The sequence below is a fragment of the Coregonus clupeaformis genome, chromosome 8 (genome assembly GCF_020615455.1).
Source record: "Coregonus clupeaformis isolate EN_2021a chromosome 8, ASM2061545v1, whole genome shotgun sequence".
NCBI lineage: Eukaryota > Metazoa > Chordata > Actinopteri > Salmoniformes > Salmonidae > Coregonus > Coregonus clupeaformis.
This window is the reverse complement of record NC_059199.1, coordinates 22,228,230-22,252,065: the sequence shown is the minus strand read 5'-3', so window position 1 is coordinate 22,252,065 and position 23,836 is coordinate 22,228,230. Positions and strand designations below refer to the sequence as shown.

Below are 23,836 nucleotides of genomic sequence, written 5' to 3'. Positions count from 1 at the left end.
TTGATACACCATCCAAAGTGTAATTAATAACTTTACCATGCTCAAAGGGATATTCAATGTTCTTTTTTATTTTTATTTATCTACCAATAGGTGCCCTTCTTTGCGAGGCATTGGACAACCTCCCTTGTCTTTGTGGTTGAATTGGTGTTTGAAATTCACTGCTCGACTGAAGGACCTTACAGATAATTGTATGTGTGGGGTACAGAGATGAGGAAGTCATTAAAAAATCTGGTTAGAAATCTGGTTAAACACTATTATTGCACAGAGTGAGTCCATGCAACTTATTATGTGACTTGTTAAGTAAATTCTTACTCCTGAACTTATTTAGGCTTGCCATAACAAAGGGGTTGAAAACTTATTGACTCAAGACATTTAAGCTTTTCATTTTTAGTTAATTAGTAAAACTTTAGAAAAACAGAATTCCACTTTGACATTATCGGGTATTGTGTGTAGGCCAACGACAACCATTTTTTATTCAGGCTGTAAACACAACAAAATATGGAAAAAGTTAAGGGGTGTGAATACTTTGATGGCACTGTAGGCCTAACTATTTATATAAAAAATATATATATTTCTGGTGCTCCTTACATTCTGTTCATTGCCTAATGTTTTTAAAGTTGGGAGCAGTCTGTATCTTTGTGAGAGAGAGTGGATTTGTGTGTGTGTTTATGAAAGAGAGGGAGACAGAGAGAGTGTGTGAGGGAGGAGAGTGTGTGTGTTAACTGAACAGTAGAAGGTTTCATGCAGTGTTTTCCCCGTACTGCCACAATGACATTTTTTTTTGGACATGCAGATCATTATGCATGTACTGTATATTCCTTCCTCCACATTCATCCAGCAAAATCACAGGCAGGCCTTTGTAAATATGAGCAAATTAGCCACTCTATGCAGTATTCTATAATATTGAACACCGAGTATACAAAACATTAAGGACTCCTGCTCTTTCCATTACATAGACTAAGCAGGTGAATCCAGGTGAAAGCTATGATCCCTTATTGATGTCACCTGTTAAATCCACTTTAAATCAGCGTAGATGAAGGGGAGGAGACAGATTAAAGAAAGATTTTTAAGCCTTGAGACTATTGAGACATGGGTTGTGTATCTTAAGACATCTTGAGACATACAGTGGCTTGCGAAAGTATTCACCACCCTTGGCATTTTACAACCTGGAATTAAAATGGATTTTTGGGGGGTTTGTATCATTTGATTTACACAACATGCCTACCACTTTGAAGATGCAAAATAAGAAAGAACAAGAAATAAGACAAAAAAAAAAGAAAACTTGAGCGTGCATAACTATTCACCCCCCCAAAGTCAATACTTTTTAGAGCCATCTTTTGCAGCAATTACAACTGCAAGTCTCTTGGGGTATGTCTCTATAAGTTTGGCATATCTAGCCACTGGGATTGTTGCCCATTCTTCAAGGCAAAACTGCTCCAGCTCCTTCAAGTTGGATGGGTTCCGCTGGTGTACAGCAATCTTTAAGTCATACCACAGATTCTCAATTGGATTGAGGTCTGGGCTTTGACTAGGCCATTCCAAGACATTTAAATGTTTCCCCTTAAACCACTTCAGTGTTGCTTTAGCAGTATGCTTAGGGTCATTGTCCTACTGGAAGGTGAACCTCCGTCCCAGTCTCAAATCTTTGGAAGACTGAAACAGGTTTCCCCTCAAGAATTTCCCTGTATTTAGCGCCATCCATCATTCCTTCAATTCTGACCAGTTTCCCAGTCCCTGCCGATGAAAAACATGATGGTGTTCTCGGGGTGATGAGAGGTGTTGGGTTTGCGCCAGACATAGCATTTTCCTTGATGGCCAAAAAGCTCAATTTTAGTCTCATCTGACCAGAGTACCTTCTTCCATATATTTGGGGAGTCTCCCACATGCCTATTGGCGAACACCAAACGTGTTTGCTTATTTTTTTCTTTAAGCAATGGCTCTTCCATAAAGCCCAGCTCGGTGGAGTGTACGGCTTAAAGTGGTCCTATGGACAGATACTCCAATCTCCGCTGTGGAGCTTTGCAGCTCCTTCAGGGTTATCTTTGGTCTCTTTGCTGCCTCTCTGATTAATGCCCTCCTTGCCTGGTCTGTGAGTTTTGGTGGGCGGCCCTCTCTTGGCAGGTTTGTTGTGGTGCCATATTCTTTCCATTTTTTAATAATGGATTTAATGATGCTCCGTGGGATGTTCAAAGTTTCTGATATTTTTTTATAACCCAACCCTGATCTGTACTTCTGCCCAACTTTGTCCCTGACCTGTTTGGAGAGCTCCTTGGTCTTCATGGTGCCACTTGCTTGGTGGTGGCCCTTGCCTAGTGGTGTTGCAGACTCTGGGGCCTTTCAGAACAGGTGTATATATACTGAGATCATGTGACAGATCATGCGACACTTAGATTTTATTTAACTAATTATGTGACTTCTGAAGGTAATTGGTTGCACCATATCTTATTTAGGGGCTTCATAGCAAAGGGGGTGAATACATATGCACGCACCACTTTTCCGTTATTTATTTTTTCACTTCACCAATTTGGACTATTTTGTGTATGTCCATTACATGAAATCCAAATATATATATTTTTAAATACAGGTTGAAATGCAACAAAATAGGAAAAACGCCAAGCGGGATGAATACTTTTGCAATGCACTGTAATGTTGAGTACTAACCGGTGACTGCAATTCTGTGCAGTTTTATTAGAGAATACATCTAAATGTTACAACAAGTATATCCCCAAAATAAATTATAGATAAATGGCCGGTGCATGGCTGGTGCATTTATTGGTTGTTTTGTTTTATTGATCAGGGATGCCAATCTCACAGAGGTTGAGGGCTGACCTCTATGCATGGATAGGCTGATGAGGGAAGTTATGACTGGATGCTTGTATCTGCTTTTTGTTTTTACATGTGCTTTGATAGTTATTGTGTAATGAACATGGCCTTTTTCTCTTTTGTCAGGATATGAGGATGGTGGACATGTCAGCAACTCAACTCAATCAAGGTAAGCTGTCACCCAGCAAATATAAGTGAGAATGTTAATTTCTTCCCATGAAAACAGAGTCATTAACTGATTTGTTCTATTTTCAGACTGGACATACAATAAAGCTTGGATAGTAGGGTAGATGTGGTATTGTTATTGATGTTGCTGTATATTACATTTTATTTTCCTGAAGATTTAGGAAGAGCAGCTCTGAGATCTGAGATCCCCAAACAAGAGATGACTATCTGTCTGTAAAGACTTGAAGATCGGCGTTGCTTGGAGCTCTATATCGCCTTTACCAAAAGTTATTTTGTTGCATCTGAAATTGTTATTTTGGTCAATAAATCTTAATTACTTTGATTTGGTGTGCAGTACACTTTGTGCTATGGAGGTGCATAAGAGTTCTAGAGTGGGTGATTGGTATCAATAACTAATAAAACCTGAAAACAACAATTAATTATTAGAGAGACTGATGTCTCAAGACATTGGTATTTCCAAGACGTGTCTATTGACAGTCTTAAAGACGTCTTCATTTATATGTCTTAAGACGTCTCAAGACATGTCTCGACATGGTGATGGCTGGGTATGGCTCATTCCCTCTCACTCTCTCTACACTGCCTCTGTCTTCCTCCTTCACTCTATCTTGCTGATTTATTTATTTATCCATCCCTTATTTTACCAGGTAAGTTGACTGAGAACCCATTCTCATTTACAGCAACAACCTGGGGAATAGTTACAGGGGAGAGGAAGGGGGATGAATGAGCCAATTGGAAGCTGGGGATGATTATGTGGCCATGACGGTATGAGGCCAGATTGGGAATTTAGCCAGGACACCGCCACCCTTTCCCTACTTGGAGTAAACTAGTGAACAACAATGCTTAGGCCTCTACTTCCAGCTTATACCTATTATCTACATTTTATGGACACAGTCAATTTTACAATAATTATATTTTGTTTGTTTTTTCTCCTGAACTTCTTCTACTCTCAACCTCTCCGATCATTTTCATGATGTCCATCCGTTTTGCTTCTTATGCCATATCTTTCTAACTGTGCTCTTTCACAAAAGCTCACAACCTACAACCTATATACTTATTATGGACACAGTATGCTTACATAATTAGTTATCTTGTTATTATTGTTGTTAGTTGTTATTAGTCCCATCCTTCAATTCCATTCAACAACTCCCATCTATCTTTTAACACCATACATATAGGATTTCTATTTGCCATATATATTTCAACTGTACTGTCTTACAAAAGTTCTGAACCTTTCTATTCTCATTGTTTCTACAGATTGTGAATTGAAAATAAATATTTTTGCTAAAAGTATTATTATATTATTGATTGATTGACTATGACTTTTCAGATCACCCAGTAATGCTATCTGCAAGGTTAGCTCCAGGTAAATATTGCAATCCTTTAGCCATTCTTGGACCTGTGTCCAAAAACAAGCTACAAATGGACAGTACCAAAACAAATGATCTAATGATTCTGTCTCTTCGCAGCAAAATCTGCAGAGCTGGGAAGATTGTATCCCCCATATAAATAACATTCTATTGGTAGCAAGAATTGTATATAATAATTTAAATTGAAAGATTCTACGTTTTGAATCCGGTGTTGTTTTGCGTATCAGTTCATAAACACTATGCCATGGGATCGGTACATCAAAAATCTCTTCACAACTATTTTGCAATCTATATGGGACGGCTGTCAATCCTTTGGTCCTTAAATGAAACTGATATGCTTTTTTATTTATCACAGTTTTCCTTAACCAATTATATTCTTTAATGCAAGGCAGACAGACAAGTTCCTTACTTTCTCCCCCTTCCACTTTCCTCTTTCATTTTTGCGGTAAGGCTGCAATTATTTGGTTGTAATTTTGGGTAGAGCAGACATTTCCATATGTTTTTGTTAGCTGCATGTGCGACATAACTCCACCAGTCCTACCGATGATATCATTTACGAAGATTATACCTTTTTTAAACATTCTGTCAAAAAAAAAAGGTTTTTTGTCAATTAGTATTTTTGAGTTTAACCACAATATTTGTTGCATTATTTGTTCTGTCGTTTCTAGAGGATAAAATTGAAATTGCAACCAACTTTCTATGACTTGTTTTAGAAAGTGATATTTGGGAGATTATTTCCTTTTCAAATAACTGAAAGTGAGTGGTTGTAATCTGAATAAAGGGAAAAAGGCCATTCTTGAACATTGGGTGAGACAATCTTAATAATTTGCTAGAGAAGCAGTTCGGATTTAAGTATAACTTTTGTATGACTGAAGCTTTTAGTGATAGGTCTAATGCTTTAATATTTAATAATTTCTGTCCTCCGAATTCATATTCATTATATAAATAGGCCCTTTTAATTTTGTCTGGCTTGCCGTTCCAAATAAAATTGAATATTTTTTTCTCATATAATTTAAAAAACTGTTTGCTAGGCGTAGGCAAGACCATAAGCAAATAGGTAAACTGGGATAATACTAAAGAGTTAATCGGGGTGATTTTTCCACAAATTGACAGGTATTTACCTTTCCATGATAGCAAGATCTTATCTATTTTTGCTAACTTTCTATTAAAATTTATTGAAGTGAGATCATTTATTTCCTTTGAGATATGTATTCCGAGTATATCCACAAATCACCATCAGACCATTTTATTGGTAAACTACATGGTAATGTAACATTTTTATTTTTTAGTGATCCAATACGTAATATAGTACATTTGTCATAATTTGGTTGTAATCCAGAGAGGTTAGAAAATGTATCTAGATCCTCTATGAGGCTGTGGAGGGATTCTAGTTGTGGATTTAAAAGAAAACATGAATCATCAGCGTACAATGACACCTTTGTTTTTAAGCGCTGGATTTCTAATCCCCTGATATTATTGTTGGATCTGATTTTAATAGCTAACATCTCGATGGTCACAATAAATAGATATGCCGATAGTGGACAACCTTGTTTCACTCCTCTTGACTGTTTAAAACTTTCTGAGAAATAGCCATTATTTACTATTTTACACCTAGAGTTACTATACATGATTTTGACCCATTTTATAATGAGATTCTCTTCTTACGATAAGTGCCATGGGATCTTTAGTGACCACAGAGAGTCAGGTCACCCATTTAACGTCCCATCCAAAAGACAACACCCTACACAGGGCAATGTCCCCAATCACTGCCCTGGGGTATTGGGATATATTTTAGACCAGAGGAAAGAGTGCCTCCTACTGGCCCTCCAACACCACTTCTAGCAGCATCTGGTCTCCCATCCAGGGACCGACCAGGACCAACACTGCTTAGCTTCAGAGGCAAGCCAGCAGTGGGATGCATAGCTTGTATTGCTACAGTAGTGGTTGTTGATTAAAGCTAGTAGGACAGAGCAGCAGGTCAAATAGTGCATTAGAGGATAGCAGAAGGGAGGAGAGAGGTGCCAAGGGGCTGTTGCTATAGCAACATGCAGAGGAACCTGCTCTAGACATGTGCAACAGTGGCACCTGATGCGACATCGCAATGGTGATGGAGAAAGAGAGAGAGACAGAGAGATTGTCTAAGCTACCTCTAGATCTAACGCACTAATACAATACATAATGCCTATGCTGTGTCCCTTGGGTAGGTTTTGTGTCACCCAGTGCGCAATTAACAAACGTGACCAACACATATCCACTCTTCCTGGAGTCAGCAGTGTGATTCTAACCTGGATTACTTCCAGACAGGTGAGTGTGATTGTCATCTGGTCATAATACAGTAACTGCCCTGGAAGGCTTTCCTTAACTAAATTCCCTGGCTGCCCTGGATGGCTCGCTGGCCTAACTAAGCACTATTATCCTTATCTCACTTGACCTACAGACACCGCCACTCTCCAGATGGAAAAAGGTGGAAAGGGGGAGGGTGAGACAAGAGCAGGGTCAACAGGGATGGGGTGGAGTGAAGAGAGGGAGAAGGGTGAGGACGAGGGAAAGCAGGGAGGGGGAGGAGGGAGGGATGAACAGAAGGCTGACTAAGTGGCATCTCAGTCCCTGCCTGGCCTCCCTGTAGGAATGTGTGTTCAAGTCCCAGAGCTAATGCTATCAACATAATCATCCCTTAACCACCCACTGTGACACCAGTCTGGTACAGTCTAGAGGTCGCTAGGCTAACATTATGGCTAATTAGCTAGCTGTGACACCAGTCTGCTACAGCTATGTCATATGGATACACATTGAGAGAGACAGGAAGTAAGTCTGTTATACCCTAACCTCCTACTGTGAGAGACATTGGCTAGCAGTCTGCTACAGTCTAGAGGTCGCTAGGCTAACACAAGCTTAGCTCCATGCTAAATAGCTAGCTAGCCTATATGTATACAGCTAGCTGCTAATACAGAGAGAGATAAGGCAAAAGTCTGCTAACTATATGCTAACTACCCACTGTACTACAGAGAGCATTTCCCCCTTCTACCCCCCTCCCCCCTCCCCTCTTTGATGCGTGTGTTTGTTGATGCTCATGAGAAGAGTTCCATTGTACGAGTCATTACGACCGCACTTCAAGCCGCTAATGCTAAACCAAAATTATGCAAAATACTATCCCTCCCCCCATTGACTAGTACATGTTCCATGGTACGAGTCATTACACTGAGATGAAATTACGACCGCACTTCAAGCCGCTAATGCTAAACCAAAATTATGGAAAATACTATCCCTCCCCCCATTGACTCGTACAAGTTCCATGGTACGAGTCATTACACAGAAATGGAATTACGACTGCACTTCAAGCCGTTAATCCTAAACCCAAATTACTTTATGCACACTACTACCCCCTTATTGGAAGACAGGCTTGGTGGAGGCATTGCCATGGTTTCCTTTGAAGTCTTCCAATTCTGGCTTCATATAAAAAGGGAGGGGCAGCAGAGAGGGAGAGAACAGAAAGAGGAGGGTGGGAGAGAGAAAGAGGGTAGAATGAGATACAGTACAGAATGACAGAGAGAAATACAGAATGAGACCGAAGGGGAGAGAGAGACAGATAGAGACAGAGGTAGAGAAAGAGAGAGGGAGGGAGAGCGAGCGTGAGAGAGATTGCACAAGGCACGGGAGGACAACAAGGCTGTAAACTGTCATTGTGTTATGACACAGAGGGAGACACAGGTCAGGTGAGGGATTACCAAACAGTCTCTGTAAAAGTACTGTGAATAAAACATGGCCATTGGAACACACTACAGCATCTGATGTCATACTGTAGGTTCATAACATGGAGAGGAGATGCAGAGGGCTGCCTTGGAAAACGCACACATACAAAATAGCCTTTGTCCTCATGGGCACGTGGGAAATGTCCCCACGAGGGAGAATTTTCCTTGTTTTACAATCCTTGTGGGGACTTTTGGGGATTTTAGGTCCCCACAAGGATAGAAGAACCAACCCACACACACACGTGCATGCACACACACACAGAAAATCACTCAATACCAGTATACAAGGGAATAGTGACCACAGTCAATGACCAGCAAATAGATCTAGTGAGAGTGAGAGAGATGGACAGAGAGAGAGTGTGCGCTATGGTTGTGTGCGTTTGTAGTTCCCCTCCCTCTCTGACCCCGGCTGTCAGAGACTATTAAATGTGTTGCCCTCAACACAATCGCAACAAGTCATCCATACCCATGTGACACACTGGGTTGACACTCTTTCCACTCCACCTAGAACGGACACTCTCTGGGGCAGGGACAAGGGCTAGGATATATGCTACTGAAAGGCTGGGACTGGGAGGTGGAAATGGGGCTATAATGTAGGCCTGGGCCTGGGGTGTGGGACCAGGGCTGGAGAATGGGGCTGGATTGGTCTATAGGCCGACTGTAGGCCTGGGAATGGGGAATCGGACCGGGGGTTTGGGGCTGGAGCTGGAGCTAGAACTTGGCAAGAGAGAGAGAGAAAGAGTGGTAAGGGATGAGGTACAGTAGTAACAAAGGGACTATCAGTCAATAGGAGTCAAGGGGCTCTGGCTAGGGCAAGGTGTAGAGCTGAGGGGCTGGGAGAATAGACAGAGGATAACTGGGGCTGTAGCAAGAGAGGTTTGGGAGAGAGGAAGAACGGGGTCACAGCTCCACAGAAAAAAAGATTTAGAGTGAAACTCTGCCCTAGACAGATTCACCACAGACTGTAAGGCAACTTGATACTATTCAGAATGAGCAGGATGTAGATGCAGAAATTCTCTCTCTCAGTTACTCTTCTCCCCCCCTCTCTCCCCCCTCCCTCTCTCTCTCTCTTTCCCCTCTCTCAGCTCTCTCTCTGTTATATTTAGTTAGCCTCTCTAAGGAGTACATTGAGAAGGCAGGCAGAAGGACGGCAGAAGGCAGGCAGCCAGGTTAAGATGTCTCTCCCCCAACCTGCCCAGTCCCCTCACACACACTACACACTCATACTACACACTCACACACTGCCAAGACAGACAGTCATACATGATGCAAAGAGTTAAAATGATCTCAGAGAGAGTTAGGCAAACTGAATTTCACATGCTGTAATGGTCGCCATGTTGGCACCAGATGTGCACCAGATAGAGCCATTGGAAATGTTTGAGTTTCTCTCTGAAATTATTAAAGTTAGGGTTGGAAATGGGTAAACTGATCCTAGATCAGCCATAGAATGACCATATAAGTAATATGGACTGATTAAGTAATTCTTAGACTATGATCTAAGGTCTGTTTTTCTCCATAATGGTACAAGTTAAGATTGGATGTGGATCAGCGTAACAGATGCTAACCATACATGGATAGAGATAGATGACATGGGTCTGCAGCAGATCAATAACTTGATTGATCATTCCATAATCACTTCAGTGACTCCACATGCGAATACTAACACAGCCCTTAGCAACGATCACCGGGGCAACGCCCAGCCTTATCGATTACCGTGACGATGACGTGAGTGTGAATATCGCTGAGTAAGCATGACTGCTCCAGGCATCCGTGTGTGTGAGGCAGGGTGTGTGTGTATGTATGTGTGTGTTTGTGATGGGAGACTGCATGTGTATGTTTGCCTCTGCACCAAAGAAATTGAAATAAAAACCTGTCTACTTCACTACAGACTACCGATCCAGTAATGCTTTCCCCCTCCCCTCCATATAAGGCTTTCTGACCTTGTGTGTTGAACTCTGTGACTCTTTTGTTGTGACATTCTTTGTCAGTCGGGGGATGCAAAGTGCAAGCCAGGCCACTCTATTGAATAGTGGCCTTAGTGCAGTGCCTGATACATGATACAATGATACAATGATACAATAACACAGCGATCAGCTAGCTACATACCAGCCGTAATGAGGTACTAATACAGTCACTAAATTGGCCTGTCTCATTGTATAGTTGCTGAGTACAGTGGCATCTGAGATGAATGAGTTAATGGATCTAGTCTGTAGTGAGGTAAACAGGTTTTTATTTCAATTTGCACCTGTAAATACACTGTTACCTAACATGCACAAATACACTACTGCCTAGCAAAACCGTATCATATACAGTGAGGGAAAAAGTATTTGATCCCCTGCTGATTTTGTACGTTTGCCCACTGTCAAAGAAATGATCAGTCTATAATTTTAATGGTAGGTTTATTTGAACAGTGAGAGACAGAATAACAACAACAAAATCCAGAAAAACGCATGTCAAAAATGTTATAAATTGATTTGCATTTTAATGAGGGAAATAAGTATTTGACCCCCTCTCAATCAGAAAGATTTCTGGCTCCCAGGTGTCTTTTATACAGGTAACAAGCTGAGATTAGGAGCACACTCTTAAAGGCAGTGCTCCTAATCTCAGTTTGTTACCTGTATAAAAGACACCTGTCCACAGAAGCAATCAATCAATCAGATTCCAAACTCTCCACCATGGCCAAGACCAAAGAGCTCTCCAAGGATGTCAGGGACAAGATTGTAGACCTACACAAGGCTGGAATGGGCTACAAGACCATCGCCAAGCAGCTTGGTGAGAAGGTGACAACAGTTGGTGCGATTATTCGCAAATGGAAGAAACACAAAATAACTGTCAATCTCCCTCAGCCTGGGGCTCCATGCAAGTTCTCAACTCGTGGAGTTGCAATGATCATGAGAACGGTGAGGAATCAGCCCAGAACTACACGGGAGGATCTTGACAGTGATCTCAAGGCAGCTGGGACTATAGTCACCAAGAAAACAATTGGTAACACACTACGCTGTGAAGGACTGAAATCCTGCAGCGCCCGCAAGGTCCCTCTACTCAAGAAAGTACATATAAAGGCCCGTCTGAAGTTTGCCAATGAACATCTGAATGATTCAGAGGAGAACTGGGTGAAAATGTTGTGGTCAGATGAGACCAAAATCGAGCTCTTTGGCATCAACTCAACTCGCCGTGTTTGGAGGAGGAGGAATGCTGCCTATGACCCCAAGAACACCATCCCCACCGTCAAAGATGGAGGTGGAAACATTATGCTTTGGGGGTGTTTTTCTGCTAAGGGGACAGGACAACTTCACTGCATCAAAGGGACGATGGACGGGGCCATGTACCATCAAATCTTGGGTGAGAACCTCCTTCCCTCAGCCAGGGCATTGAAAATGGGTCGTGGATGGGTATTCCAGCATGACAATGACCCAAAACACACAGCCAAGGCAATAAAGGAGTGGCTCAAGAAGAAGCACATTAAGGTCCTGGAATGGCCTAGCCAGTCTCCAGACCTTAATCCCATAGAAAATCTGTGGAGGGAGCTGAAGGTTCGAGTTGCCAAACGTCAGCCTTGAAACCTTAATGACTTGGACAAGATCTGCAAAGAGGAGTGGGACAAAATCCCTCCTGAGATGTGTGCAAACCTGGTGGCCAACTACAAGAAACGTCTGACCTCTGTGATTGCCAACAAGGGTTTTGCCACCAAGTACTAAGTCATGTTTTGCAGGGGGGTCAAATACTTATTTCCCTCATTAAAATGCAAATCAATTTATAAAATGTTTGACATGCATTTTTCTGGATTTTTGTTATTGTTATTCTGTCTCTCACTGTTCAAATAAACCTACCATTAAAATTATAGACTGATCATGTCTTTGTCAGTGGGCAAACGTACAAAATCAGCAGGGGATCAAATACTTTTCCCCCTCACTGTACAGCAGCTAACTGATTCAACAGGAGAGGAGTAAAATACTCCTCAAAAGAACTGGCCATGTTTCTTTTCAATTGCCAGGTCTCTCTTGAAAAATAGTTTTAAATCTCAAGAGACTTCCTGGTTAAACAAAGGAAAAGTACTTCCATTGCCTGTGAGGATACAGTAGCCCAGCTATAAGTGTGTCTGGAAAGAACATGAGCTTTATGGGCCAGAGGTGAGAGTTCTAGGGTGTTCTAGTCAAAAGTACTGCACTATACAGGATTGGCCCTGGTCAAAAATAGTGCACTATATAGGGAATAGGGTACAATTTGGGACATAACTCTAAAGAAACAGATCAGTTATGGAACACAGAATACTACAGAGAGCACTTCTGGAATTCTCATCACATAGACATTCTTATTCTAACAGACTGGGCCTAAGACTACAACACACAGGCTAAACATTCTCGCTGCTACTGCTAAGTACTGCAGGGGCACAACAGAGCTGTCTGTTTACAAAGCAATCTACTCAACAATGCACATAGTTTGGATAGAGAAAAGCAGATGATGCAGCCTATGATATTATGCAGTGTATTTACCTGACTCACTGTTGAGAGAAATTAGGGGTGTGTGAAATTCTAAGATGTGGTGTCCTTCTAATACAAGATTACTAGAGTATGCAGAATAGTTACAGATAGAAAGAGAAATAGCGAGAGAGAGAGTGAAAGAACGAGAGAGAGAGAGAGCGAAAGAACAAGAGAGCGAAAGAATGAGAGAACGAGCGAGAGAGAGCATCAGTAGGCAGTCTGATAGGAAGATTGCTGACGGAGGAGGGAAGAGGACCAGACTGAATGTCCAACTCTGACCTCACCTGATCTCCATCACGGAAATATTGGATTACACACACACGTTTTTCCTATCCTCATGGGGACCTAAAAATGGATTTCCATTCAAAATCCTATTAACCCAAGCCCAAACCCTAAACCTAAACGTAACTCCTAACCCTCAACCTAACATTTAACTTTAAAATAGCCTTTGTCCTCATTGGGACATCTCATTGGGACATGAAAAATGTCCCCACGAGGGACAATTTTCCATGTTTTACTATCCTTGTGGGGACTTTTGGGGGATTTTAGGTCCCCACAAGTATAGAAGAACAAGACCACACACACACACACACACTATGTCTCTGTCATTCCCTCTCTTTCTGTCCGTTTCACTGTGTTGACGATAGGCCTACTATTGTTCTACAGAAGTCAAACAACACTAGAAAACACAGTAGATGTCTATATCTTCCCTCAGTCACAGACTGCATTGAATTTGGATTAGTATTGGCTTGGCACTTTATTCTGCTGCAAAATAACCTCACATAAAATACCACAAATAAGACATAATGACTGCCACACAACACAACTCTACTCAGTTGTTTTCGACTTACAATAGCTGGAAAACCCAGTCACCAGCTTTGACAGAACATGGGCCTCTTGACCATATGTGCACCCTGTGCTAACACATTTACCCCCTATTGAAAATGCATTGACTTCCCCCATTGAAAACACATTGACTTCTCGCACTGAAAATGTATTGACTTCCCCCAATGCATTCGGAAAGTATTCAACCTCTAGACTTTTTCCACATTTTGTTACAGCCTTATTCTAAAATTGATGAAATAGTCCCCCCGAAGTATAATTACAAGCATTCCATAAGTGTCAAAGGCTTTTATTGACAATTACATTAAGTTTATGCAAAGAGTCAATATTTGCAGTGTTGACCCTTCTTTTTCAAGACCTCTGCAATCCGACCTGGCATGCTGTCAATTAACTTCTGGGCCACATCCTGACTGATGGCAGCCCATTCTTGCATTATCAATGCTTGGGGTTTGTCAGAATTTGTGGGTTTTTGTTTGTCCACCCGCCTCTTGAGGATTGACCACAAATTCTCAATGGGATTAAGGTCTGGGGAGTTTCCTGGCCATGGACCCAAAATGTCGATGTTTTGTTCCCCGAGCCACATAGTTATCACTTTTTCCTTATGGCAAGGTGCTCCATCATGCTGAAAAAGGCATTGTCTTCTCCGGACAAGCTTTTTTCCGGATGCCCCAAACAATCGGAAAGGGGATTCATCAGAGAAAATGACTTTACCCCAGTCCTCAGCAGTTCAATCCCTGTACCTTTTGCAGAATATCAGTCTGTCCCTGATGTTTTTCCTGGAGAGAAGTGGCTTCCTCGCTGCCCTTCTTGACACCAGGCCATCCTCCAAAAGTCTTTGCCTCACTGTGCGTGCAGATACACTCACACCTGCCTGCTGCCATTCCTGAGCAAGCTCTGCAATGGTGGTGCACTGATCCCGCAGCTGAATCAACTTTAGGAGACAGTCCTGGCGCTTGCTGGGCTTTCTTGGGCGCCCTGAAGCCTTCTTCACAACAATTGAACCTCTCTCCTTGAAGTTCTTGATGATCCGATAAAACGGTTGATTTAGGTGCAATCTTACTAGCAGCAATATCCTTGCCTGTGAAGCCCTTTTTGTGCAAAGCAATGATGACAGCACGTGTTTCCTTGCAGGTAACCATGGTTAACAGAGGAAGAACAATGATTTCAAGCACCACCCTCCGTTTAAAGCTTCCAGTCTGTTATTCTAACTCAATCAGCATGACAGTGTGATCTCCAGCCTTGTCCTCGTCAACACTCTCACCTGTGTTAACGAGAGAATCACTGACATGATGTCAGCTGGTCCTTTTGTGGCAGGGCTGAAATGCAGTGGAAATGTTTTTTTGGGATTACGTTCATTTTCATGGCAAAGAGGGACTTTGCAATTAATTGCAATTCATCTGATCACTCTTCATAACATTCTGGAGTATATGCAAATTGCCATCATAAAAACTGAGGCAGCAGACTTTGTGAAAATAAATATGTGTGTCATTCTCAAACCTTTTGACCACGACTGTACACACAATACCCCATAATGACAAAGCAAAAACTGGTTTTTAGACATTTTGAAATGAAATATCACATTTACATAAGTAGTCAGACCCTTTACTCAGTACTTTGTTGAAGCACCTTTGTCAGCGATTACAGCCTAGAGTCTTCTTGGGTATGATGCTACAAGCTTGGCACACCTGTATTTGGGGAGTTTCTCCCGTTCTTCTCTGCAGATCCTCTCAAGCTCTGTCAGGTTGGATGGGGAGCGTTGCTGCACAGCTATTGTCAGGTCTCTCCAGAGATGTTCGATCGGGTTCAAGTCCGGGCTCTGGCTGGGCCACTCAAGGACATTCAGAGGCTTGTCCCGAAGCCACTAAGGTTCTGAGCGCTCTGGAGCAGGTTTTCATCAAGGATCTCTCTGTACTTTGCTCCGTTAATCTTTGCCTCAAACCTGATTAGTCTCCCAGTCCCTGCCGATGAATAACATCCCCACAGCATGATGCTGCCACCACCATGCTTCACCATAGGGATGGTGCCAGGTTTCCTCCAGACGTGACTCTTGGCATTCAGGCCAAAGGGTCCAATCTTGGTTTCATCAGACCAGAGAATCTTGTTTCTCGTGGTCTGAGAGTCTTTAGGTGCCTTTTGGCAACCTCCAAGCGGGCTGTCATGTGCCTTTTACTGAGGAGTGGCTTCCCTCTGGCCACTCTACCATAAAGGCCTGATTGGTGGTGTGCTTGCAGAGATGGTTGTCCTTCTGGAAGGTTCTCCCATCTCCACAGAGGAACTCTAGAGCTCTGTCAGAGTGACCATCGGGTCCTTGGTCACCTCCCTGATCAAGGCCCTTCTCCCCCGATTGCTTAGTTTGGCCGGGTGGCCAGCTCTAGGAAGAGTCTTGGTTGTTCCAAACTTCTTCCATTTAAGAATGATGAAGGCCACTGTGTTCTTGGGGACCTTCAATGCGGCAGTATTTTTTTGGTACCCTTCCCCAGATCTGTGCCTCGACACAATCCTGTCTTGGAGCTCTACAGACAATTCCATCGACCTTATGGCTTGGTTTTGGCTCTGACATGCACTGTCAACTGTGGGACCTTATATAGACAGGTGTGTGCCTTTCCAAATCATGTCCAATCAATTGAATTTACCACAGGTGGACTCCATTCAAGTTGTAGAAATATCTCAAGGATGATCAATGGAGACAGGATGCACCTGAGCTCAATTTTGAGTCTCATAGTAAAGTAATATGTAAATAAGGTATTTCTGTTTTTTTATTTTGCTAAAATGTCTAAAAACCTGTTTTCGCTTTGTCATTATGGGGTATTGTGTGTAGATTAATGACAAAAAAAGAAGTTTTTAATCCTTTTTATAATATAATAATAATAATAATAATAATATGCCATTTAGCAGACGCTTTTATCCAAAGCGACTTACAGTCATGCGTGCATACATTGTTTTGTTTTTAGAATAAGGTTGTAACGTAACAAAATGTGACCAACCACCTTGATTCGGTCTTATGTAGCAAAATTTGAAATTGTGTTTTTTACATTGAATAAAAGCAGAGACACAGAGCTACAAAATAGTATTTCATACACTGCATTTAAGGGAACAATGGGAAAGTAATTCTGCTTTGAAAGTTGATCAACTTGTAATCTCACTTTTGAGAAAATGGCCTTTGAATGTTTTGGTACCTAGTGAATAGCTCTTCTTTGTCTATACCCATTAAGCATTGTTCACACCCTCTTAAGCTTTAGACCCAACCATCTAGTTTCGCTCTCGGAGCGTTCAGAGCGCACACTTGACGCTCTGGCTGATGAGTAGGGTTGATCCGAGCGTTCTGACCTCATAACGGTAGACAAGCACCCAAGCTAACTAGCTAACATTGGCTAGCTTGCTATTTACTTTCAGACACAAAATTGGGATTGTGGTTCATTGTTTACTTCTGGATAACATGAAAACAGCCTAACCAGCTCTGCTGGCAACAATGTAATTATGCTTTTTTGCTGACGTTTACTGACACCGGCCATATTCAACTGGTGTTGTGCGTTCGTAAATTCATCAGTTATTCTGCGCTCTGACATACTCAGAATGCATATACGAACGCACCCGAAATGGTTACTTGTATAGTGGAGTCTTTTGTTAAGACATGTAGCTAGCTAGGTAAACAATGAACCTAGATAGGTTTAGCTACCGAGCCAGCCAGCTAACGTTAGCTAGTTAAACAATGAACCATAGTGCCAACTCATGTCATTACTACCCTGCCTGAATCTGCTGGTAGCTAACCAACCAGGTTCAATGTTAGCTAGCTAACATTAGGCTCTAACTAGCCAAGCAAACTGCTCTGAGATACGAATAATAACATCATACACGTAACGTTAGCTAGCGAGCCAGCCAGCTAACGTTAGCTAGTTAAACAATTAACCATAGTGCCAACTCATAATGTTACTACCCTGCATGCATCTGCTGGTAGCTAACCAACCAGGTTCAATGTTAGCTAGCTAACACTAGGCTCTAACTAGCCAAGGAAACGGCTCTGAGATACGAATAATAACATCATACACATAACGTTAGCTAGCCAGCCAGCTAACGTTAGCTAGCTAGCTAACAGTACACTAACTTGAAATGAAACCACTTTCAAAATTAGAAACGTGTCATATCTGAAAATGTAGCTAGCTAGACTATCTTACCCATATACATCATGCATGATGGACGCGTCTCTCTGTCACGGATGCCATGGTTGCCCTTAGTTTGAAGATGTAATCCGGAGACAGGTGTTTTCTCCATCTCTTTAGCTATCATACTCTAATTCCACTGATTTCAAAACTCGATCCTCCAGGAAGTGGAGAGCAACACTTATGCAGCTCCACTACACAATACATTTTTAAAAAGCCGCATTAGACAGGATTACCTACACATACTGACCATCTCAAATAGACAGAAGCCTTCTATATGGCAGACCAATACAAACTCCTCTCTCAGCATGTCCAGCCCACTCATTATCTCAGCCAATCATGGCTAGTGGGAAGGTTGCTGCCTTTTTCTGTGGCTTAATCAACTAGGCTCGTAATTTAACAATTGTATTTGTATTTACAGATAGCATACAAGTTTGTTATTAAGGCACATGAAAGGTCACATGTTCCAGAAGGCATTTCTGCCAAAAAAACGCATTTTGATTTTTAAAAAAAAGTTTACGTTCAAATGGTTCTCCTGTGAAGTTGTGACCCGCGACATAAGCCTAGTTTCCTGAAACGAGCCACAAATGTGGAAAAAGTTAAGGTCTGAATACTTTCCGAACGCACTGTAAATGCATTGACTTCCCCCCCCCCATTGTAAATGCATTGACTATGAACTTCAGAGTACAGTACTACAGTATCTATCTGAGCTGACCCACATAAAAAAATACTACAGTTTACTATAGAATTCTGTAGTAAATTCTAGTATACTATCTTACACACTGTAGTATCCCTCGATCATGTGTAGTACTTAGTATAGAATGTTGTAGTATACTGTAGAACACTACAGAAATGTCAGCAAAAACACATTTCTTTTTAAATGAGTAAATACTACAGTATTTAATTTGTATATACCCTACCCATTCCCCTCCCCCATATCCCAATTTGTGCCACCCATAAGTTAGAAACCTACATGCCAAGAATAGACCATATATTGTGTTCCCTACAGGTTATAGAAAAGAGCAGATGCTCTTAATTCTCCATTCAGAACCCAGTCCTACCTTCAGGTTATGGAAAATGTGCTATTTTCATACATCTCCAGCCCCCATCTTCTATGCCAAAGATAATAAAACAAAAACACTACAGTAAATATACTACAGTATACTAGATTCTGCAAAAACACTACAGTAATTACTATAATATATACTACTTTTTTTACTACAGTATTTGTACTATAGTAAACTGTAAATACTACAGTATACTACAGTAAATATTACAGTATACTACAGTATTCAATGTAGTATAGTCCCAAAAAAACACTACATAGTGAATACTATAGTAAAGTCCGCAAAAACAGGGGCAGTTCCTCTTGCTGCTCCGTAGGCAAGTACCATGGTCTTGTAGTGGATGTGAGCTTCGACTGGAAGCCAGTAGAATGTGCGGAGGATCAAAGTGACATTGGAGAACTTGGGAAGGTTGAGCACCGGGCTGCAGTGTTCTGGATAAGTTGCAGGGGTTTGATGGCACAAGCAGGGAGCCCAGCCAACAGTGAGTTGCAGTAGTTCAGACGGGAGATGACAAGTGCCTGGATAAGGACCTGCGCCGCTTCCTGTGTGAGCGAGTCACTGCTTTGATGTTTGCAGAGAACGACAAGGTGTTGTCCAGTGTCATGCCAAGGTTCTTTGCACTCAGGGAGGGGGACACTGTAGAGTTGTCAAACATGATGGAGAGTTCTTGGAGAGGGCAGGCCTTCCCCGGGAGGAAGAGCAGCTCTGTCTTGTCGAGGTTCAGCTTGAGGTGGTGGGACGAAATCCAAGCTGAGATACAGTGGTTTACGAAAGTATTCACCCCCCTTGGCATTTTTCCTATTTTGTTGCTTTACAACCTGGAATTAAAATTGATTTTTGGGGGGTTTGTATCATTTGATTTACACAACATGCCTACCACTTTGAAGATGCAAAATATATTTTTTTCTGAAACAAACAAGAAATAAGACAAAAAAACAGAAAACTTGAGCATGCATAACTATTCACCCCACCAAAGTCAATACTTTGTAGAGCCATCTTTTGCAGCAATTACAACTGCAAGTATCTTGGGGTATGTCTCTATAAGTTTGGCATATCTAGCCACTGGGATTGTTGCCCATTCTTCAAGGCAAAACTGCTCCAGCTCCTTCAAGTTGGATGGGTTCCGCTGGTGTACAGCAATCTTTAAGTCATACCACAGATTCTCAATTGGATTGAGGTCTGAGCTTTGACTAGGCCATTTCAAGACCTTTAAATGTTTCCTCTTACACCACTCGAGTGTTGCTTTAGCAGTATGCTTAGGGTCATTGTCCTACTGGAAGGTGAACCTCCGTCCCAGTCTCAAATCTCTGGAAGACTGAAACAGGTTTCCCTCAAGAATTTCCCTGTATTTAGCGCCATCCATCATTCCTTCAATTCTGACCAGTTTCCCAGTCCCTGCTGATGAAAAACATCCCCACAGCATGATGCTGCCACCACCATGCTTCACTGTGGGGATGGTGTTCTCGGGGTGATGAGAGGTGTTTGGTTTGCGCCAGACATAGCGTTTTCCTTGATGGCCAAAAAGCTCAATTTGTGTCTCATCTGACCAGAGTACCTTCTTCCATGTGTTTGGGGAGTCTCTCACAAACGTGTTTGCTTATTTTTTTCTTTAAGCAATGGCTTTTTTCTGGCAACTCTTCCGTAAAGCCCAGCTCTGTGGAGTGTACGGCTTGAATTGGTCCTACGGACAGATACTTCAATCTCTGCTGTGGAGCTTTGCAGCTCCTTCAGGGTTATCTTTGGTCTCTTTGTTGCCTCTCTGATTAATGCCCTCCTTGCCTGGTCCGTGAGTTTTGGTGGGTGGCCTTCTCTAGGCAGGTTTGTTGTGGTGCCATATTCTTTCAATTTTTTAATAATGGATTTAATGGTGCTCCGTGGGATGTTCAAAGTTTCGGATATTTTTTTATAACCCAACCCTGATCTGTACTTCTCCACAACTTTGTCCCTGACCTGTTTGGAGACCTCCTTGGTCTTCATGGTGCCGCTTGCTTGGTGGTGCCCCTTGCTTAGTGGTGTTGCAGACTCTGGGGCCTTTCAGAACAGGTGTATATATACTGAGATCATGTGACAGATCATGTGACACTTAGATTGCATACAGGTGGACTTTATTTAACTAATACATGTGACTTCTGAAGGTAATTGGTTGCAACAGATCTTATTTAGGGGCTTCATAGCAAAGGGGGTGGATACATATGCACGCACCACTTTTCCGTTATTTATTTTTTAGATTTTTTTTCATTTCATTTCACCAATTTGGACTATTTTGTGTATGTCCATTACATGAAATCCAAATAAAAATCAATTGAAATTACAGATTGTAATGCAACAAAATAGGAAACACGCCAAGGGGGATGAATACTTTTGCAAGGCACTGTATCTGCCAGGCACGCAGAGATGCATGTCACCACCTGGGTGTCAGAAGGGGGGGAAGGAGAAAAGTAGTTGAGTGTCATCCGCATAGCAATGATAGGAGAGACCATGTGAGGACATGACAGAGCCGAGTGACTTGGTGTATACAAAGAAGAGGAGAGGGCCTAGAACAGAGATCTCTCCACGTCACCTGGTAGGAGCGGCTTGCCAGGTAGGATGCAATCCAAAAGTGTGCAGAGCCTTAGATGCCCAGCCCTGAGAGGGTGGAGAGGAGGATCTGATGGTTCACAGTGTCGAAGGCAAGAGATAGATCTAGGAGGATGAGAACAGAAGAGACAGAGTCAGCTTTGGCAGTGCGGAGAGCCTCCGTGACACAGAGAAGAGCAGTCTAGGTTGAGTGACCCGTCTTGAAGCCTGACTGGTTAGGGTCAAGAAGATCGTTCTGAGAGAGATGGCGAGAGAGTTGGTCAGAGACATCACGTTTTGGAAAAGAAAGAAGAGATACCGGTCTGTGATTTCTGATATCAGAGGGGTCGAGTGTTGGTTTTATGAGGAAGGGAGCTACTCTGGCAATTTTGAAGTCAGAGGGGATGAATTAATGAGGGAAGTGAGGAATGGGAGGTCTCCAGAGATGGTCTGGAGAAGGGAATGGGGTCGAGCGGGAAGGTTGTCGGGCCGCCAAACCTCACTAGTTGCATGATTTCATCTGGAGAGAGAGGGGAGAAAGAGGTCAAGGCGTAGGGTAGTTCTGAGTGAGTGGGACCAGTGGACTCAAAAGGCTGAGTGAATGAGGAGTGGATGCCATCAACTTTCTTTTAAAAGTGGTTGAAAGAGTCGTCGCAAAGAGGGGGTGGAGGATTAAGGAGGGAGGAGAAGGTGGAAAATAGATTCCTAGGGTTAGAGGCAGATGCTTGAAATTTAGAGTGATAGAAATTGGCTTTAGCAGGGAATACAGAGGAAGAGAAGGTAGAGAGGAGGGAGTGAAAGGATGATAGGTCCTCCGGAAGAGTGTTTCCAATTCACATGACCCAACAACAAAACCCCTAGCCCTACGAATAGGACAAAGAGTTTTACCTGACCAGGTCATGAGATCAGGAAAAACACCAGGCCCCAGAAAAGACACATATGAATTTTGCCACAATTTTTTTGCCACCTCTGTTGAGGTGTCGGACTAGAGGACAGTTGCTATCCATTTGAGCACTGCGATTGGTTGCCCAAAATTCTGGGGCGGGGCTTAGTGAAGGGTCAATTGTTTAATAACTGTCTTCAGCTGTTACAAGGCTAATACTGTAAAGAAAGATAACCCAGTGAGCACAAGACGTTGAAAATACGTATTTTCAACATCTTTTGAAACAAAAATACGTGCTCATAGTGAAGGCTATCCTCTAACAATTCAGATCTTTGAGCTCCAGTTGAAGTTCTAGTGCTCTCTCTGCAGGCCACAAAATGTTTACAAATGTCATGAGATAATATCAAGCAGTTTTGAAGCCCTTTCACTCACACGAATGACATTATCATGAACCTATAATTACAAAATTAGGCATTCGTCTACACACTAAATATACTTCATCTCCTTTATCTTTTGAAAAGGTTTTTCAAGCTGTGCTCAGGAGAAGCAACCAGCAAAACCTGAGCAAAACTGTAGCTAAATGTTACAATGCACTAGTTAGTCTACACAACAATAACAACATTTTAACAAAACGACAAGGTACCCACAAAAACAACATTCTACAACAGAATGTTTGACACATTGTAAAACTTGACTTGGACAGCATGAGATAACAGCAGTGGCCGGTAAAGGTTGTTGACTGTGAGTCAGGCTCTACCGAGAATAATCCGTTACACTAAACCCTTGAACCAAGCTGGTGATACACTACTAGTGTAGCCTATGCCCCGAATGGCACCTATTCCCTGAACCAGTACCTGGCCTTGAATACTTATTCAGGGAATACTAGTCTAGTCTGTTCTAGACTTCAACGATGGCCACTTGTTTTGGATAGGCGTGCGGGCAGCACGGCAGGCTGTCAAATCCACATGTAGTAGCCTAAACTAAAGCCTATATCCTAGGATATAGGCCTATATAACGGCAATATTTGTTACCACGCTCAATACATCAATTCAGAATTCAGATAGAAAGAACCTGAACAGTTCCGTGTCATGAACTGTAACGGTAAAATAACAATCAATTAAATGGGGAAACAGAACGTGTCTGCCAATAAAATGATACTCTGTTTCGATTCCGATCAGCTGTTTTTAATTCATTGCATGATGAATCCGCCACAAATGTTTCCATTTTCTCACGGATAAAAACTTGCAGCGCTACTGTTGTAAAGCAAGCGAATGACACTTAAATTTCCCTATTGTTGCTACCGTTAGATCACTGCTAAACCGTCCGCTACAAAATGACTAGCAAAGCAGATTTTAAATCACCAGGGTTTAGCCTACCTACCTGTGCGCGGCTTCTGTAGTTTCTCTCCTTTCTTCTTTATTTTTCACTCCGTCTTTTTCAACCCTGTCTGCATTTCCACGGGTCCATAACAGTGGTGGCACAGCCGCCCAGTTGACTGCTGATGGGAGAAACAGGGAGGGATGGATGGATGAGAGGAGTAGTAGGAAGAAGCCTTTGAAGTCAGGAAATCTGGGTCCCCAGCTCGTGCACAGCATGTGTGTTGTTACCAAGGCAGCGTCGACTCTTCAGCCCTGTAGTGCGAGCTGCAGCAGATTCCAGAGACCTGTTAGTGCGCATGCGTGTCACCGAACTGCCCAGAGGAGCGGAGACTAGACGATAACCAC

At 42.4% G+C, this 23,836-nt stretch overlaps 1 protein-coding gene across 1 annotated transcript in view; it reads right to left on the bottom strand.

Annotated features, from left to right (window-relative positions):
• The window catches only part of zgc:109889 (uncharacterized protein LOC553542 homolog), a 60,479-nt gene extending 36,643 nt beyond the window's left edge, over window positions 1-23,836 (bottom strand). The window contains exon 1 of the mRNA XM_041882608.2: window positions 23,493-23,836. The gene's annotated coding sequence lies outside the window, so the exon portion shown is untranslated. The remainder of the gene's footprint in view (window positions 1-23,492) is intronic.